The 21,674-nt window shown below is 39.5% G+C and overlaps 1 protein-coding gene across 1 annotated transcript in view; it reads left to right on the plus strand.

Moving 5' to 3' along the window:
• onecut3a (one cut homeobox 3a) overlaps window positions 1-21,674 on the plus strand; it is a 63,175-nt gene that overhangs the window by 39,471 nt on the left and 2,030 nt on the right. The gene's annotated exons all lie outside the window — the stretch shown is intronic.

Consider the following 21,674-nt stretch of genomic DNA (forward strand, 5'->3'; position numbering starts at 1 on the left):
TTAAAAAATCGGAAAGCCATAAAGTTTGGGAGGATGTTAAACTCTTTTAACTGCTCCTCACTTCAACACAGAGTTACAGGTAACATGTGTACAAATACAGTTAAGGAGTACTTTACTGTACGTTCCATTTAGAGTATTGCTCTAATATCTTTCATAGTACTTCTACTGTAATCTCATTTACAGTATTTTTACTCTAATGTTTTTACTGCACTTTTATTGTATTTTCCACTGACACTGATTATAGTAGTTTAACTGTGAACTCATCTATAGCATTATTACTGCAGTTTATTTTATGGTACTTTTTTCTGTATTTGTGCTAAAAGCGCTTGTGTTCTGTATTCATTTACAGTACTGTATTTTCGTTTACATCATTGTTGATTATTGTGAAATATTCTAAAACTCTCATTTTTAACCTGTAAAAAACATTTGAATTGCAGTCCAGCGCTTTAAATTCAAAATTGAACCCTAAAAGTGAGGTTCTCATATATATTTGGACGTAAAATATGCTTTTAATTGTAAAATATTACTTTGAAATTATGAACAGTACAAATTACATACTTGCTTATTTAAAAGGAACACCGACTATTTCCACTAGTGGGCCTCAGTACTGTCTCATATTAAAGCATGTCGTTAAAAATCTATTCAAGCACTTTTATTGCTTAAAAAAAATCCTCAATCTCTAATATAATTCAATTTCCAACCTGCCACGACTTTGCCTGTGCAATGCATTCTGGGTTGATGACACGAGCTGGTGGCACTCGATCATTTATCACTGAAAAGGAGTTTACTGAATATTGGAAAAATACCAGACTGACACTTTTGGTTATTCTAAGCGAAAATGAAATAAAAAGATGTGAAGATGATGCTGATTATCGGCGATGACTAAGCGCCTCACTAACAACGTTCACCCTGAAGGTTTCCTCGAATTGATGGGAAATTGCTTAAAATTGGAAAGGATGGGAAATATCAGGCACTCTTGTGTTTGCAGTAAACCGGAAGCACTCTGAAAGCTAGCGAATGGTCGTGAATGTGAAAGCTGAACACCAGCCAGTAGCATCAGCAGCCTAAATGTTCCGTGTTGTAAGTAAGATCTGTGCTGCTACTCGTGTGGATACACACAGATAGGAACAGCTGAGCTGGACGTAGTTGAGCCAGTATTTATGGATCAAGATTGACTGACTTGGATAAAAAGTGGAAGACTAAATGATGGTGGTGGAGGCTCATTTATGAATTTATTGTTAGTAGAATATGTGTCGTAAAACTATAGTTTGATCCTCACATTGGCCTCTAACAGCTTATTATAGTAAATGAAGCTTTTCAAAACAAAGAAGCATCTCTCCTTATGTTCTGATTTCAATTGGAACGATTGAACAGAAGCCATTTTTATCTCACTACAGGGTTCGTGAACTAGGACCAACACAGTTGCAGCTAGCGTATGTCACTACCCAGACTACATTGCAATGTAAACAACAATGCAGGCACATGAATTAAATATTTATTTTACATAAACTAAGACATCAGATGTTTATTTAATATACATGTCGTTGTAGTCAGGGTTCAGTTTAATAAACAGGAACCCTTTTTCAATAAACACTGTTATTTCCAGAGGGAAAAAAAACACATAACAAAAAACATTAATAACTAAATTTAGTAGAATTTGCCATCTCATGACCATGATCCTTTAGCAATATTGACTTAATTTGGAGAAGATAAGAAACAACTCGTCTTTTTCATCTTTTGTGAATTCTGAAATCCTGGAAACAAACTATGAGCAGATAATTTTGTCTCCTTTTTTGTACAATTTTTTGGCCGCTAACCAGCTCATGTGTTCCTTACCAACTTGCTAGGTCGTTTATGTAGCAAGCTTCAGCCATCACCTGTTATTCAGGTGTTTGAGTCTCTCATCCTGCTAGAAGACGGACTTATCTTGGGCTGGATTTCGTGATTATAATCTTTGTTATTCTCTGGAGGGTCACTCTAACAGAACTAACAGCAGGAACTGGTTCATTTGCCACTATCTCAGGCCGGAAAGCACAACAAGAGCAACCAATAACAGTTGGAGTTCATCCACAGGACAGAAGACTCACTGGAAATGTTATTTGTCACAACACTGCAAATCCCAGAAATAGAATCGAAATCTGTGAGAAAAAAGCATAATATATACACAACACCTGACACCATTCCATTACACTGTGTGAAAACATGTTTAATGAACCATCTTGTTTCAAAACAGATGATAAACATTGTGGGATGTCCCAAGAAAAATAAGGCAAATTTCAACTCTACACCTCAGTTTTTCAGATTAAGTCTACCTGCCCTTATTACACATAAATTACATGTTATAGAACCCAGTGAATCTCCTAAGGCAAAACATTCACACTGAGTATGTTACCACATTATTCAAGCAACTTGTCAAGATCTATGAATACTTCAGCCTTTGCATACATTTCCATTCTTGCGCAATGGTGCTGGAATGGCCACAGCAGGAATAGCGGTTTATTTTATGTAAAATCATTTGAATTATTAGTGAAATCTCTGCAATTTCTACTGTTTACAAAGATACCAATGGGCTGGATTGGATATGGGAGATATGCTGGACGTTCACACCCTTTGGTAGTACGTTCTTGGTTTATCAGTCGTGTACTTACACTGTGTTATGTTACTTATAAATCCCTGCTGCTGATTTAAAAAGACTACCCAGTTCTCTGCAAAGCATACTCATACTTGATTAACTACCCTCTGACATAAACAAAAGGTTACTAAGGCAACCTGAGGGCAACAGCAGGCTGACACATGTATTATAAAATACTGAGACGAGTACCTGATCTTCCTGCTGAATCTGGAAGCTAGTGAGCAGTCCTGGTGAGAGAGGCTCGAGGATGTTCAGATCCAACCAGCTGCATTAAATCTGCAAAGTTTTACCAAAACAAAGACAAAACAGACTCATCAACAGAAGATTTGTATGCTAAATTTTACCTGTTGCTAAGTAACAACCATCTGAGCCTTTTAAAAAATAAGAATAACAGAAAGTCTGGGAGAATATTAAACTCTTTTGACTAATCATTAATCCTGTTTGTACTGCTGTGAACAGTAACTCTGTCATTCTTAAGTAATAACATATAAACATACTGTTTTTTTAAGTCACAAATTTACCTCCGTTTTCTGCTGCCACAGTCCGAGCCTGTGTAAAAAACATTACAAACAGGTGTTTAGCTTAGTCATTAATGCTGATGCTCCACAGACCACAACCAGACATTAACACGAGTGTTTTCACAACCATTCTTCAGCTGCTTTACATAGCTCAAATCTGCGCTACCTGCCTCCCTCCTTTATCCCTGTGCAACATGACTCCACCTTTCTCGTTCTCCCATGTGAAGACTCCAGTAACAGACTGTACTCCCCAAGCACTGTACCTGAGGAAAAAAAAGGTAACGTAGGAGGGGCATCAAACCCTCACATGCATAACAGATCACTGTTTGAATCTCAAATTTGAGTAAAGCACAATTAGTGATTTTAAAAGAATCTAACCCAAATAACTTGAATGAGCCAGAACGTCCTCATGAGGATATGACAGTACGGCCATTGTGTCAGCAGTGGGAGTATCAGTTTACAGGAATGTGAACGCTGTGAAACTTTCAGATAAGGCATGCACGGCCAACACACAATCTTTCTTTCTATCTGCAAAATACTGTTAAATGTACACACCAAATTAAATAGGTGTCAGTCTCCGAGTGCTGAGTTTAAACAGCGGCTGAATTAAAGATTTTTTGGTGAATCTTGGCCTTGAGTATTTGCTCAATGCTCTATATCTTTTAAAAAAAGCTTTATTGCCTTTGCTGATATTTTCATATGTATGTATTTGGATCTTAAGCAATCCAGCTCAAGTATGAGCTCATCCATTTTTCTTTGATAGTTTAGAAAACCTAATGTATGTAAGTAAAGGAACGTTTTAATGATTTGACATACACCAGTCTCTCCTGTCTCCTCCTTTTATTTAGGGCCTTTCTAACAAGTGTTTTGAACTTCCTCATGAATCTAATGCCACCTGGTGGAGGTGAGCACCCACTGCAGATCAAGCATCAATTGAAGGTCAAAAAGGGTGAATTTATAAACAGTGGCAACCCCGAACAAAAGGCAGTTTGCTGAATTGATGCTCACTCAATGTCAGTTAAATGCACTTTTTGTGGTTTCATATCTCTTTGTCTCCATTGCTCTTTCCTAAGTGAGGTCCCCCCCACAAACGCCACACATCTACACCTGAAGGTGTGTGTGTATCTTATTTCTTATATGTGTCTCTATGTGAGTGCGTGTGCATATCTAGGGCAATCTTTCCTATCTATTTTTACAGCTGGGCTGCGACGCAGAGTGGTTAAGGTGATGTGCCAGTGGTGTGGAATGGGTGCTTTAAGGCCTCCACAAACAAATGACAATCGATAGGCCAGACTGTTCCCACCAACAGTTTAACCGTTGGCCAACACGGCTGCAAACCTCAGAGCCATTAACGAAAAGTGGATTTGTCTCTTCGAGCCTGCGGGTTTGGTCAAGGTTCAAGGCAATATGTCAAAATACGCGAATATTAGAAATTACAGCGTTTCAAAGTCATGCAACACAAAAGCTTATGTTACAAAAATCATCAAAGTAAATAATGAAATGTGGACGTTTTAAGCAGAAACGTACTCTCCTAACCCTCACATTGGTAAAAGCACTGTCAGTTACGCAAAGATGAGGCCTTGATACCATACTGGAGGTCACTTAGTGGTCACTGATAGAGCTGGACTGCTAAAAAAGGCAAATGAAAGGTAAAAAAATAAACAAAAAGCACATTATGGGCTATTGCTCATGTATGTGTGCATGCTAGCTGCCAACAAGAACCAGCCTCTGCAAACATTAGTGACCCCTTTATTTGTTTTAACACCTTTTAAATTCCCAGAAGTGACCAATAGATAAAGACATCACTTAATATTTAAAAAAAAAAAACCCTATTTAGATTGCATCTTGTTAGATTCACAGTCTTACTGCGGTAGTTAGTGAGAAAAACAGATGACAAGTTTAACTTCCTCATATCTTGCTCAATACAAAATGGAAACACACAAACTGCTAAACCAAATGGGGCTAAACACTGCAATAACGACCGCAGCAATCAACACACACAGCAACTTGTTTCAGGAGATTATAATGGTTGACGTGCTGATCTCTAAAAATGGCCGATTATGACTGAAATACTTTTAAATAAGTTAGTTACTTTGCTGCTACTTGACAAAGCAAGGGTGCAAAGTGTTAGGTTGTTTTAGGCTGACTTTTATTTTAAACACATCACAGTTACAACTTTATACAAATCTTACACTGACAGTAAAAACCACAAGTGGCAAAACAGACACATTCATTATCACTGTGCTATTTATCAAATAGTCGGAAAAAAAAAAACGCCCAGAGCTTTTATTTCGTGCCTAATGAGCTTATGTGTGTTCTCATCTTCTACTGTATCTCACAGGATCTCAGCAGTGCATGATCCTCAGGCCACTCATGTATCAACAGCACAGTAAGTGTGAGAAAGCCCCATGCTGTGGGAAGCTACACAATGCCCTTATTTCTCAGGGGCCTACATTACTACTGTAAAGTTGTCATGTGACGCTGTACAAAAGTCACACTGCAGTTGAGTATGAGGAGGCGATATCCTCTTCATACTCGCTGAGGCTCAACTTCCTGTAAAAGGTGGTTAACAGCTGAGCTGTGAATTAAGGAGTAGGAATCAGGCCAGCAAACATCAACCTCAACAATCACACAAATTACCTACTTGGAGGGGTTTGCAGAAGACATGGGGTCTGATATGACATACAAACTCACCTTAAATAGGTCAGGTTAGAACCAGAGCAAAGCAGAGGGGACGGGAGCTTGTTAAAAGCAAAACATCTGTGTGTGTCTGCGTGTGTGTGAGTGTGTGTGAGGGGAATGGGGGTGTGCGGGGAGTAGGGCTGACATAACAACAACAACAACATCAAAGTTTACAGGAACAAACTGATTAAACTAACCGCCCCAGTGATGACTCACCTGGTGGTATCACAGTGAAGTGAACTGTGTGGGTGCAATGAAACACGTTAGTAATGGTAAAACTGTGGTTTGGAGGGTACTGCTACAAGTAGGGGTACCTGGGCGAGAGCTGATTTGAAAAACAACCAAATAATATAACAAGTTTGTACTGTGACTACCACAAAGTAAAAGCACTGTAAAAAAAAAATCTTTCCATTCTCTCTCGCAGTACTTTTTAGACAAAGGCCCACGTGTCCAACAATTTACTCAAGTCATCATTATGATAAAGTTATTACAGTAGTTGTCTAAATGAATCAGTTCCACTAGCCATATGTTTTTTCTACATCTTATCTATCTGGGCACTAGCTCTGAGTGACGTTTGAGTGACTTTGATGATAAAGATGACCATTTATTGAAATTTCCACCAGCATGACACATCATCGCTTGTGTGCCCTGGAATCCTCGGGTGTTTCAGCGTTAATCACAAGTCACCCTCGATTAGCTTAGCCCCTGCCATGGAATAACAGATATAACTTGTTTTTTCTTAGTACTGCACATAAAGCGATCTCCTTCACCTCTGCATTGGCTAAAGTCTGCTGCCTGCATACTCAGACAGCCGTCCTGACAGACACTAACGAAGGAATATGAGTTATGCCTGAGTTAAACTCTTTAGCCCCAAGCCTACCTGATCTCCTGCTTTTTGCCCCCGTATCAGGGGGCGTTGGGGCTTAAGAGGTTAAAGTGGAATTATTATACTCATATCAATCTCCATATTATTATTCCTGTACAATAACAACAACAACAAGAGAAAACCCCCACTTAACTTACTTTAACCTAGCTGATAAACACCCTCACAAGCAGATGAAAAAACCCAGCATGACATCACAGGTCACTTTCCTTTTTTCTAGCTTCTGCCTGTCTATTGCAAACCACCAATAAACACATCGATATATAAGCGAGACCATTTATGCTCATTTCCAACACCAAATTTTACTCGCTGGCCACACAAAACTAGCCTTCCATGAGTTACAGTTAAAAACACTCCTCATGTCATCCTGGAAACATGTATTTGATACCTTATCACACGTTATCACACGTTATCACACGTATATCACACATGTCCAAAAGCACCCAAGAGACTCAGAGTGGTGTGTTGAAAAGTAATGATGTCAGTTTCACTGGAAGACGCTTTGAGTTCAAACTAAGAGACACGATGCTGAAATAATACTTTTAAACAAGCATGACTTCAATAAATATTTATTCATATACACTGTACAAATTTCTATAATTAATTCAATATTAGAAGCAGTATGCTTTAAGTAATTACATTTATTAAAACTAGCTTGACTAAACTCTCCTTATCTTTCATACTAATTTACCCATGAGGTAACTGAGCTCTTAATATTAATGCACACAAACACACACACATACATATACACACTGGTGAAGACTACAGTCTACAACAAACTTGCAGTTCTGGTAAAGTTTAAGCCACTCCGTCTCTGATTCCTCACTTCCTACAGGTATCGCTTGAATAATGCTTAAAAATATTAACTAAACTCAATCGCAAACAATAAATGTGTAGATTTTTCTTTAGCTTATGCTATGAATCGTCATGTACTAATGCACATATTGGGAACGGACTGATTCTTACAACCCTCACCCACCCGGTCACATCCATCCATACAAGAACTTTTTTCGATCGTTAAGTGTTTCTATGTAACATGGGGCTCTTGCCCAACCCAGCCAACCTTTTGATTAGTGGTTGACCTGCTCTACTCCTGAGCCACTGCATTTATATAGATATAGGAGTAGGGTAATGGAACCCCTAATCTCTATCATAGAAAACAATACAGAAGTGCTTTAAACTGGCATTCTTTCTAGCCGGTAGACTGTGTAAGTCTACAGAAAAACAGCGCCAGACTTAGTAAATCTTTTTCCTGATGGGTTAATGATCTCAGTGAACCAGCTTACAGATTTGGTGACTACAGCATAATATTCATTTCTGTAAATAGTGTAAAAAACAAAGGACAATGAGGCAGAGTATGCTTTAAGATGAGGCAACACTGTGATTAAGGAGCTGGTTCTCTAGGAGTGAGGATTTTGACGCAAGTTGTATAAAGTGCCCTGAGTGCTTAGGTCAAGTAGAAAAGTGCTATATAAGAGTCAGTTCATTTACCATGAAGATGAAAACACAACTCAAGCTCTCCCAACAAAACTAATGTCTATGTACCACTGTCTGAGGCATTTAGAAAGGTCATGGTAACACTTAAAGTGGGTATGAGGAAGAAAGAATATATACATATATACACTTTTAATGCACAAGGTAAAGAAATTCAAAGACAAAAACAAGCAGAATAACTTTCTCTTTGTGGCATAATGTGCCAAAAACAACAAAAGAGACATCAGTCATCACACTTCCTTTTTTGCTGTGCGCATGACCAGTGTAGTAAAGATCAAATTCACTTTGGCACAGTGATAAAGCCTAGAAAGTCAAGGACGTGCGTATGAGGAGGCTTGAACAACCTTTTTCAGACTATTCTTTTATTTAGACAGTAGGTCACTTGTCTTTGTGTTTCTCACAACCTCATTTAGACATATGACGGGGAGAGTGATGGGGAGACCTACAGTTCGCACGTATGTGCAAAACACTTGTTGCACTTGTGGAAAGATGCATTTGGCACCTGGTGAACACTAGCGAAGTGTAAACACACTTTTAGAACATTTACTTCTCTTTCTTTCTTAGTCACTAAGATCATAATCTCTATCTGTTCGGAGTGCATTTGTGATTTACAGGGCTTTGTAGTGAGTGGTACCCCAAAATTCAACCACAGGTTACAGGAGAACTCTTTTCTTCATTGGGAAGAAAGAAACAGCATCACAGACAAATGTTTTAATCTACAAGGCATTAAAAACAGATTTGGTGAGATTGGAATTCTCTAGTGAGCTGAACAACTCACAAAGTTGAACACAGACTGGGCTGTCATATTCTTGTGCATGCATGTTAACATTAGCGCATGTGTTCAGATTTGTGCCATGATGAAAACTAAACATATGCATGCAGATATATGTATGTATAAGAAGCACTTTGAGGAGCTGATAGATGGAGAACATGAGAAAGTAGGATGGATGAATAGAGGACAGTTGGTGAATCAAGAAGTGCAGAGGATTAGTAGCGAGGAAGTGAGGACAGCTATGAGGAGATGGAAGAGTGGAAAGGCAGTTGGTGCAGATGACTTACCTCTGGAGGTATGGAGGTGTTTTGGAGAGAGGGCAGTGGACATTTTAACCAGACTGCTTAACACAATCTTAGAGAGTGAGCACTGATTTTCAAGAACAAAGGTGATGTGCAGAGCTGGACAGATGGATAAATGCGTCACACCATGTTATAGGAAAGAAGGAGCCCTACAGATTCTTGTTTTGGGAATGTTGGTGGAGATCAACCATCCAAAGCAACAGAGAGAGTATGAGAGAGGTCAAGAAAGGAGTGCTGGCAGGGTTGAATAGGAAAGGGAAGGTTTAGGAGATAGTAGTGAGACCTGCAGTGATGTATGGTTTGGAGATGGTGACGGTGACACAAAGACAGGAGGCCGAGCTGGAGGTGGCAGAGCTGAAGATTTTTGTTGGAAGCGATCAGGAGAGATAGCTCAGGCTGAGCAGTTTGGAGACAAAATAAGAAAAGCTGAGCAAGGCTGAGATGTTTTGTACATGTGCAGAAGAGGGAGAGTGGATATATTGGACAAAGGATGATAAAGATTGAGCTGCCAGGCAGGAGGAAAAAAGAAAGACCTCAGAGAAGATTCGTGGATGTAGTAAAGGAGGACATGCAGAGGGTGGGTGTGATTGAGGAGGATGCTGGGACAGGAGGAAATGGAGGCAGATGATCTGCTTTGGTAAACCCTAAAGGGAGCAGCTGAAAGAAGAAGAATAAGGAATAGAGGACAACTGGTGTTCTTTGTCACAATCATTGGATGTGATCAACATCTGTTTGAGTATCCTTCTTTCTTAGCCTGCAGCCAGCTGTCTAAACAATTCATGAATCCTTTACGGAATTAATTAGAAATCCTGTCTGTGAGGATAAACGTACTAGTGGTGCACAGGCTGGGTAATTAAAACCTGGAAATGACTAAATCATTAGCTTTTTCAATAGATTTATTGGTAAAAGGAATACAGCCTTTAACAAATGTTTGAAGGCCCTCCGCATCCATATTTTCGATAAAAATCAAAGCTGCCAGCAGCATGATGTTAGTTGAGCAATCACTGGTACGAAAGAAATACAGATAATGGTCAGACGTTCAAAAGTGTTCTCTAAATTGGACACTGAAGCATTATAAAGCCAACAGGACTTATACTGCTCAAGCTAAGTAATCCACATAAAAGAATCATCTGCAACATGCAGTCAGGATGTGGGTGTTGCCACACACGAACGTGGGAGTGCAACAAATTATGCAGGCCCTTCATATCACAATGTTTTCTAAGCATGTATTATTTTTTTAACAGTGCTAATAAACTCTCCTCGAAAAGGTCCAGATTCACACAGTGCTGAGAGACACAGTCGAGTAAATCGGATCACTGTCTGTCTAAAAAAAAATCAGCCCTGTATTTATTAATAATTTGGATGCTATCATATTTATAACACCTGCTTCCTGTTACTGCTACAAGCTGATGCTACACTGTAGTCCTCACCTGCATATATGTATATGTGTGTGTGCATGTTTGTTTCTGTGTTTTGTGTGCATTTATGATAGTTTGTCTCTTTTCAAAGCCGTCGAACTAATATGCGGGAACCAATACAACCTGACAGGTACTATGTCTTTAAAAATCTGGAGACAATGTTCTTACTAAAAGAAGACTGTTGGAACATGAGTGACTGTGGCTGATGCGGTTATGATGAGTCAGACAGAAAATTCTACTGGAGTTTTTAACAAACACACATCTGATAGGACACCCCCCTGTGATATGGACAGCCCCCTCACTCTGCACGCTACAAAGAAGTCTTCAGCACAAACTGCAGAAGAGTGATGTTGTACAATGTGGTTTTCCATTCGTGTTGCTGTTGCTTCTGTGTCTTCTCGCGAGAAGCTGCTCTTTTGCAGCCTTTCAAAAGAATACCCAGACTAGAATTAGAATATGAACAGAATAGGAGAGGTCGATAGTTAGGTTTCACCTGTGCTTCTCAAAGTTGTTAATGCTTAGGCAGCTGCTCAGCTGGAGATTTCAGTGCTCTCCGCAGACAACATAATGTACCCTGGTGCACTTTGCCCCTGTCCCCTGCAGACAGTGATTCATCTCTGGCAGCTCGGGTGAGGCAGGATTCAAACAACAGCCTTCTTGGTTGTGTTATGAAACATTTTGTTTTTTTCACCAATAGACGGACAGGTGGATTTGCCACTCTTAAATGGAAAAATACAACACAAATAAACAACTGGAGAAGAATGAGAGATGTGGGGAATCACGTCTGCACCAGTGAAGATTAGTGACATTGAAATAGCTAGACCAAAACCAGGTGCATAACTAAATGGACTATGTGACTAAATTAAATATGGAGAGATGAATACTGGGGAGAGACTTGCCAAAGGCACAAAAAAGGGTTTAACGAATCACATTTATTAAAGTAGATTTGTATGTGTAAAATACTTACTATACAGCTACCTATTTTTGTAGACAAGTGTGGAAGTGAACAAGAGTTGTGTGTGTATTGTGGTCATGTTAACATGACCACAACGTCCTGACATTTTAGAATAAAACATTAACACTGCAAGGCACAGATGGTGCTTACAGATTCTAAAGTCCTGCTTTGTCAGATGGCTGGAATGAGCAAATCCAGCAATGGGAAAAGAAATTCCCACAATCTGAAGCATTCAGCAGGAATTGCCTCTTGAAATTTTCCTTTTAATATAGCAAAAAGGAATTTGAACTGACCAGCAATTTCTCCTTCAATGTGATTTGTCTAATTAAAAAAAAAAAAAAAAAAAAAAAAAAGATACAGGGAACGCTAAATTACAAATCTGGACTTTAGTGATTCCCTGCATCCTTCCTGAGGCGGGACTAGTGGATGACTGGACCCATTCAAAGTCCTTCCTGAAATTTAACTGTGAGCACGTGATTAGCAGTTATGTGCACCATAACCTTCATTTAAGGAGGAGTTACAGGTGCAAAGCAGGCACAGGTAAATCCATGAGAAGTTATAGCTTTTGTTACAGTTCCCGCAGTCTCCATTTGAAGAGATGCGCCACATGCTGAGCAACACCGTGATATGGAGGGAATCTTTTAATTAAAAAAAAAGAAGAAAAAAATCTCTAAATCTCTCTAAATGTAGCTCGTGTTTTCTGGGATTTGTTTCAGTGTTTTATTTCATTTCATCACGTCATTCAAAACAAATAGATAAATACATGTCAAAAAAAATCTCAAAGTCAAACATAATCACGTCGTAAACCAAACCATGTTTTCTACTAATGAGTAAAGCTTACTGAACAGTGGTGTCACAGTGCGACTGTTCTGTAGACACGTCGACCGATGTGCTGTAATTTTACAAAAGTAATAAGTAGGACGGTTGATCCAAATCGACTCATTTCAGTAACACCTGTTGGTTTGATCGTGGCCACACACAGCTCTCTTGGACTTCCGCACTCCAAGTTAAAGTTGCCAGATCGGTTTCCACAGAATGAAACAGACAGCACAGCGTGATTGGCTATCCGTGTGGCCTATATGTGCGCACCGCCCAGCAGCTCTGCTCTCCACATCACCGCTTATTGTGAGTGAATGGTAAGTTCAGCCCTTTCTCTGTTTCACCCCATGTAACACCCACAAACTTAAAAAAGATTAAGTCACTTTTCCAAGTGCTGCGCGTAAAACTGTATGTCGTTCTTCTTGTGTTTGTGTGTGTGTGTCTTTGCAGAGCTGCAAGAGACGCTCAAAGTCCCGGCTTCTAAACAGTCCCACAGGTGTCATCCTTCCAATCAGGTCAGTGTCAGTTCAACTTTACGACGCTGTCTAATTCTAAGGCTTTAAAACGTGAACGCTCACATTCAGTATGCTCGCGTAAAGTTCCCTCGAGGCTAACTTTAATGTATCTGCCTTAATCTTAAGAAGGTTAGAAACTGTTTGAAATGAAAAGGCACCGCCACTGTCGTATGTGCCGACATCATTTAACGTTGTGGTGGAGTAAGGCTGTTTAGATTAATGCACATTGAATTTACATATTATTAACTCGCTTTTCAACGTCAGTAAACTACGTGTTACGTCAAATGTCTGAAGTACATTCAACTCAAATGCTCAAAATAAACGTAAACGAGTTTTATTCACGCAGATTTTTCTCAACATTAGTTATGAATCGAAACTTATGCAGCAATCATTGCTTTAGGTGATTCAGGTGCAGCTAACGGGGTCAGATTTATGCTTGATGCATGGATGTATGCATGCTGCTTGACTGACACTTGTTTCCCTCCACTAGTGTCATGAGCTCCCCGAAAAGCCCTGACGGTGCCGGAACAGATGCTCCTTGCCAGCCCTCCTCCTCAGTTGAGAGCAGTGGGTACACGGACACGGAGCCTCGGCTCCTGGCTGGGACTCGGTCCTCCCTCTTGGCTCGACGTCTCATGCGCTTACAGGCCTACAGTAGCCACTTCACCCCCGTTACGCGCCGGAAGAGGGAGATGATCCCAGACGATAAGAAAGATGCCAGCTACTGGGACAAGCGACGCAAGAACAACGAGGCGGCCAAGCGGTCCAGGGAGAAGAGGAGGCTGAATGACCTGATGATAGAGGGCCAGTTACTGGCTCTGAGCGAGGAGAACGCCCAGCTGCGGGCTCAAGTCCTTAACCTGCAGTACATCAGTACCCTGAGCATAGAAAAAAACAAAGCACCCTCTCCCTCTGCGACATCAACTGCGCCTGTCCTAGCGCCCACTCTGCCCTTGTCGCCCATACCTCCCCACACCCCTTCTCTCTTCCAGGCAGGGATCAGGGCTGTGCGACAACAGGAAACTGCACTGAACCAGTATGAGTCCAAGCTCCCTTGTTTTGGCTCAACTAGAGGTCTTTTTAATCCACTAAGCCATCGCAATTGTGGGACACAGCCAGGCATCCTTCCTCTCACCGGCTCCGGTGTCCTTTCGCTCCGAGATAGTTTAGGGAGCGGAAGGTCAGGGGAGGTAGGAGTGGATGCCCAGCGCCAGGTCTCCTCCGCCGATGTAATCCCCATCTCCCCCAGTGTATCTTCCCCACCCGTCTCTTCCTTCTCAGCAATCATGTCCTCTCCTGACACTCTCCACCATGCCTCTGCGCTCTCGTACCCACCCCAAAACTGGCTGGTGCCCCAGCTGAACCACTCGGCTGTGTGTAATAATCTTCTACTGCCCTGGAGGTCCTCCTACCTGGCTCCGTCGGCCGTCTACTCCGGGCTGCCTCTCCACTTACAAGAAAGGCAAAGCCAGGGTGTCGGTGTGGAGGCGCACATTCAGAGGGGGCTGAAGAGTCGGTTCAGCAGTGCAACGCCTGGTTTGTCTCAGCTCGGGATGCATCTCAGTTCTGGGGGACGCTGACTGGACAGTTTAACTGTTAAGGTGTAACTTACAAGAAGTTTTTAAAAAATCCCCAAACTTAACGTGATTCCATATGCGTCCAAATGTGATGCGAGGTGAAGGCTTTTGCAGCTGTTTTTTTGTTTGCCAGTAAATATGCAGTCCAAAAAGAATGAAACGTGTGCAGTGGGTCATAATGAAAATATGAACAATTAAAAAACGAAATAAACAGCCTTCACGTGACCTATATTCCCCAAAAGATCAGCCATGAACAGTGTATTTTACCACGAGCTACACGGCACGATTTTCTGTGGTTTTATTCTGTTTGAATGAAGCTTTTGCGCTCCCGCTCTTTGTCTGCATTTGTTTTATACAATGAAATATTAATGTATTATGTAATAAACACACAAACTGTTTTTTCGTTTTTGTTTTTTAACGTTATTCCGCACTTTTCTTTTTCATTCAAATTATTTAATTTCATTGCAGTATGCGTATTTCTTCTACATTTTTACCCTTTGCCAATGATGAAAAACAAACAAAAAGAAAAGAAAAACACAGCGACTGCACCAGTGAAACTGTGTGTGCTGACTCGGTATTCCCCTTTATCCCCACTGCGTGATTTCCCAGCACAATTCGACTCGATGGAAAACTGAACGTTGAACCGTTTATTTGTGGGTCAGCAGCTCAGTGAGACACAATCCACCACATTTCAGTGAGACACCACATCTGGGTAATGTTTAAATCTTTAAATGCTATGCTTTTGTTAGAATAGGGTCTTTAATATATGAATGTATATCCATGCATTCGAATAGTCCTGTTAGTCATTTTACAATCAAGTATAAAAGTAATGCTTTAAGTCTAAAAGTAAGTTTAAAACTCTAAGAATATACTTAGAATATACTCTAAGTATAAAAAGTATTACTTTTATACTTGTCTAAGTATAAAAGTAATACTTTAAGTACAAAATATACTTAGTGTACATATATATATATATATATATATATATATATATATATATGTATGTACACTAAGTATATTTATATGAAAGATATATATATATATATATATATATATATATATATATATATATATACCAAGTATAAAAGTAATACTTTAAGTATAAAATACTTGGCTTGTGTATATATGTGTGTGCATATATATACACTAAGAACAAAAGTAAGTATAAAACTCTAAGAATATACTTACACACACACACACACACTCACTCTCTCTCTCTCTCTCTCTCTCTCTCTCTAAGTATATTTTATACTTAAAGTAATACTTTTAAACTTAGTTGTCTAACTAATATCTTCTTTAGTACGCACTCTGGAGAAAATGATTTACTCATAAGCGTCAGTAAATTACATCTGAGATTTCATTTTTAAAATATGTAAATAAAGGCAGGCCGTTAACGTGTAAAGGCAAATAAGCAATCAGGAACATTCTGATTTAGGTCTATATCTTAGGTCTAAACAGTTCACTGGAAAATCCACCTATAATCCTTCCAGCCTCATAACTTTGTTATAAAATATGCTGACTTTAGCGCTTAGAAAGCCTCGTAAGCTTCTGTTCAGTGTTTAAGCTCAAATCCACTCTTTGAGTTATGGTTGGCTTTTACAAATGTTTTAAATATGATTATGTGACAGTAGATTTTCTATTAGAAGTACTTTCGGCTGCTCCCTTTCTTATAACGCATCACCACAGCAGGGGGGCTCTGCATGCTTCATTTTTTATTTTTATTTGTATTTTTTTAATCTCTTTTTATGCCCTTCTTGATGTAAAAAAAAAAAAAAAAAAAAAAAGATCCGGGTATCCTCTCGCAACAGGATCTTTCACTTGTTAGGCGAATGGAGCATCATGTCATCTCTGAGTGCCATCGCAATCGGCTCTTAAATACCCATGCACGATCTTGAAGCCTCCAGCAGAGGGCGCTACAACACAAACAGTGTGGCAGATGGATTTCGTTTTGTGGAATAATTTCTGCCTCTCCAGTAGTATGTATGCATTTTTCAAACATACACCGGTTTTAGAGTAAATAACTAAATAAAGTAAACGTAAACTAATATTAATGCTACCAATATATTCACATCGCATATTTTTATTCAGACTTCAAAGAAAGAATATTATTTTAAATTAAGGAGACCAGACGTTCTATTTTATGTGAGAGCGTAAAGCATTTGTATGCCTTCTCCTGAAACTCAACACACTCAGACACTGTTCCACATTTTGAGTGGTTTTAGTTTACAAAAGTCAGTACACGCAAGTCTTTGAAGAAACTTGTGGTTAAAAAAGAGACGTGCCAATGCATCCCTACTAAAACCCAAAGATTAGTATCAGGCACAGCAGCAGCTGAAATAGCAATAAGGTTTTTTATTGTTAGTCACATTTTAAAAAAATGGAATCAGTGAGTGTAAGAAGACAAGCTCATCATTAAAACAAACTTTTAACCTTCCTGTGACCAGTGCCCAAACAGTGAACTGTATAGTTTGTGTGTTTGTGTGTTATGGGTTAAATTCTTTTTATGGGATATGTCATATATGACAAACTGGTGACATGACCTATATTGTCAGACAAAATCATATCCTTTGACCCAGATTTAATTTGTTTGGATGTGGTCACCCCAATTCAATCATGGATTTGAACTTTACTCTCCTCTGAATAAATGCTTGACCTCCTTTCTTGAAAAGGGACGGCCTAAATTAAGGCATCCCAGGTGTTAAAGTTAAAAGCAGAAAAAAAACGATGACTGAATGTCCTGTTTAACTTACTGGAACTCGTCCGTCAGGGCTCGTGATGTCAAATTCATGTCTTTGTGTAAGACACGTTCCAGCTTTGACAAACTGAGTGCGTCTCAGTGTTCGTCCATCCGACACAGAGAGATGGACTGAAAATAAGTTTACATGCGAGTTTAGAAAATAACATTTTGGCATACAAGGAACCCTCTTTCAGCCCTTTGAAAAAGAAAGCATTTTTGCCTCCACGTGGACCTCCCGTGCTTATTTTTCTAACATTAAGGACTTACACGCATCACAACAGGAAGCCAAAAATCTGTCTACATGTGACACAGGCTATACATAGAAATGGGCGTTGAAGTAAAATTTCCAGTTACGACAAAAGCATGCATTTTAATTCCTGTGTCAAAGTCATTTTGACCTCCTATTATAACAAAAGATTCTAAATTTGGATAAGAAGAAGATTAACTGAGCAGAGGCTTGAAATACACTCTCATAAGTCACAAACACTTCTGCATTTTCTGCGAATCTGAGGTGCCAAAGATTTATTTAAAAGTCACACATAAAGTTTTAGTCACGTCTTCTCACTCCTCTCACTTATGCTTTACTCTAAATATCTGAACAACACAGAACTGATGGTCATATCATTACCTGGCTGTTGTGGCTTTTATCTCTAAAACGTCTTATATTACTAAGACTGCCGCAACTACTGCTGCGCCCAAGCTTTTCTGGAACGAGACATCAGGTATGTGACTGAATTTTAACATGTGGTTAAAACATTTCACTGAACAAAGTATCATAGTGCAGCTGCAGTACGAACAAAATGCTGTAAAGACACTAACAATGCATTTACTCTAGAGATTTAAAAAAAAAATCATATAGCTTTACTAAACTCTAGGGCATTAGATGCATGTTTTCATTTAGTTTTGGCATGCTATAGACCAAATATGCCTAAAATTGAAAGCAGCATCATACGGGGGAGACCCCTGTGTGGGCAAGCCACTACCACCACAATATGATCGACATCAAGGAAAGCAGTCAGACACTTTTCATGCGACAACAGAGGTGGACAGCCAGAGTTAAAGACAGGAAAACAGCGCGTTAAAAAAGGCTAAGAGCAAAGCAAAAAAGAGAGAGGTGAGTGGGTAGGACTGAAAGCAACAAAGTATTATGATCCCCACTCGACTCATATGTGCATTAATTGCTTGACAGTGTCTAACAGAAGAGTTCGGCACTCTAAGTTGTACATTAGGGCGAGAGCGAGACCTCTCTGAAACAGTTCACTGGCAGTTCGACGGCAGCAGATCTTGTGGATACGCTTGCAGAAGGTAAGGCCTGAAGTGCATTTTCTCACATATACTGGCACTGACCATGTATGTTAAAAGCAAAAAGACCGAATTAAGGAAATGGTTGAGGTGTTAGTGACCGAGGGACGGACATTTATCAACGCGGCACAACTGGTCTTGCTGTGATCACAGCAAAACATAACTGTGTATTCTGTGAAATTGTCAGCTCAGCAAACCTTTGAATCGCTTCATTTCACTCACGACCAAAAGCAGAATTAAGCAGCCAGACTTGTAAAGTGTCATTTTCTTTATTCAAAATTAAATCAGGTATTTATTCTATATTATATTATCTGGTGACAGTTGTTTGAGGAAGAGGAAGTGTTTGCACTGTGTAACTATGCGCAAGAGGAGCACAGTTGTGTACATGGAGCTTCTCTACAGCAAACGACATATTTCTGTTAGCTGTATTCTTTAAATAAACTACCAAGGTTAGGAATAAAAAAACCTTTTTTAATGCTCTGCAACGACCTCGCAGTTATATCAGAATACGAACGCTCTGAAGGTTATTTAGTTGTCTCAGAAAAAACGAACGTTTGTTTTATGAAAGGTGAAAAGATATACAAAGTTAGACTAGAGCACAGAACAACAATAAGATATGATGTTGGATGATCTATAGCTTATGTGAATTGTTGTATGTCATCTCTGCTGTGGTGTTTATGTGAGTGATTCAGTTTGTATCTGTATGTTTCTCTATTTGCTAGTTGAATTATTCTAAAAGTCCAGGATGGATTTGCATGAAAATGACCAAATGTGGGGCTCGGCCCAACTCAGAGATTGTTGACTTTTGAAGCCGAGCTAGCCCCGCATGCAGATCCCCATTTTTGGAGGGATTCTTTACCATTGCGAGGGAAGGCGAAACTGGATACTTTGTGCAATTTTAGCAAATCCATATCAAACTGAAGTCTTAAAAAACGGGACAACTAATCGTGATGTTCTCAAAAACAATGTCACAAATGAATCGCTTCTGATCCAATCAATTCGACCGTGATGTGGAGGAAAATGTCTTGGCCCGCTCTTAGATGCTGCGCTGTGCTGTAGATGTGAGAAAATGAGAGTTTTTAAACATTTATTAATTCATAAGTTACCAATCCATCATTGTGCATACTTCTCAGACTAAGAAGCGGTCTCACCCAAAGCTGAACATTTTTAATAAAATTATATTTACTGCAATGACGATACCCGCGTCTTGGACACTTAGTAATATTTTACGCATGATATAGTTGGGACATTTCGCCCGTATGAAGCCTGAGTTTGATTGGAGCTGCAAACATCACAAGTTTGCAGAAAGTGAAAGTTTGTTTTATGAAAGCATAAAATGACTTTACTAGTAAGTGAAGGTTCACTGTCCACTCACAAGTAAATAAAGGTCAAGCACTTTGGTAGCAGCGTTGCTAGTAACGCTCGCTATGAGCAACCAGAAGACTTCAAGTATAAATCCAAAAGGTTTTAAATAGTAGTGCGATCACAAGTCTAACACATTTATGCAAATTCTATAGTCAGTCATGAAGCTAAATGTCTATTTTGTGATACGAATCATAATTTGTGACACTTGAATAATAAAATGTTTATGTCGGTATGGCTGACAAAACAATGAGGAAATAATATTTTTCACGTAAAGTCAGGAAAATTAGAAAAAAGGCAGAACGCCTGATGTTTACTGCATGCAAAGCATTGTGAGGATGGTAGTTTGTATTTTATCTGCTCTTCAAGAAATGCATTGCATTACAAGACGGTTAAAAGCAAGAACGGAGGCGAATTCTTTATTCACCCAACAGGGAATTCTTTCACACTAATGGCAGTTTCAAGGTGATGTGAATAGAGTACATTGAGGTGGAAAGCCACAGAATATGGACTGACCAACTTTTCCTATGAGTACTTATTTTAACAAAGCTTGGCAGGGTACAGAGCAACACAACAACAGATGTTAGAGTGTGAGAAAACGGATAGACACCAAAAGAAGAAGTCTGAGAGTTCCTTACTAAAAAGCAGGCGGGCTATAATTAGTCGATAAGAAACAGGTGCAAATGTGCAGCAGAGTAGTGAGCGGGGTTGGCCTCAAGAGAGATTTCACTCAGGAACCCTCTCTTTTTTTATTTTCTCTTTGTCTGTGTCTTCCTTTGTGATTATTGTTTTCTCTCTTCCTGCTGTTGCTTTTTTTTTTTTTTTAATGTACAACTCTTAGTTTTTGTGTCAGACACCAGTTTGCAGGTGTGCACGTTCTCACACAGAAACACACGGGGTTTCTCTGGGCAAAGGTTTGAATATTTTTAACCAATGTGTACTCTCACCACTACACACACAGTACATGGCCTCTTTGAAACTACAGTTTTGTTGCCTCTGGCAAAGTCTGACTGTACGGTCACTCGACATGCTAAGAAAGTACTTTCATTTTGTACAACTGAAATAAAAAAGGCCATTCTACAGCCTTGCAGGGCATTGCACGGTAAGTAATAAGCTGCGAAGTTATTGTTTGCATTTAAGAGCATGCTATATGTGTGACATCCTGAGTGACAGCTTTTTTTGCAGCTCTTCTATGAGGTGTCACAATTGACTACTATCATAAAGTACCGTGCAGTGTCTGATTAAAAAAAACACTTATCAGGTATTATATTGTGAGCAAGAATAAGGTGTGAATGAAACATCAATGAGTTAAAAGAGATAAGTGTAAGCCTAGCATGTATGAGTCTATGTGTGTTTCTGATTGCACGTACAGGAGGCTGGCTGTGGTTTTTAACACATTGTTCACCCATCTTGCACAGCTTCCCATAAAAACCACCCACAAACCCACGTGAATAAAAGAGAATTCATTAGCAGCAGTCAGTATTCCTCCTATTCTGTTCATTTAAAGAAGGATTCGAGGTACATGTACAGCAAAATGGACAAACTCTTACTGGCTGCACGTTTGTTCACACAACAAAGTGATGCACAAAGATGAAAGTGCTGGAGAGGGGAAGCAGCGACTAGAAGGACAAGGCGATCAAAGAGGAAGATGAGGGGGAGACAAAGTGAGAAACATGAAGCATTGTTTGACTTCACGTTAACTAAAG

The sequence above is a fragment of the Pelmatolapia mariae genome, linkage group LG23, assembly GCF_036321145.2.
Source record: "Pelmatolapia mariae isolate MD_Pm_ZW linkage group LG23, Pm_UMD_F_2, whole genome shotgun sequence".
Lineage (NCBI taxonomy): Eukaryota > Metazoa > Chordata > Actinopteri > Cichliformes > Cichlidae > Pelmatolapia > Pelmatolapia mariae.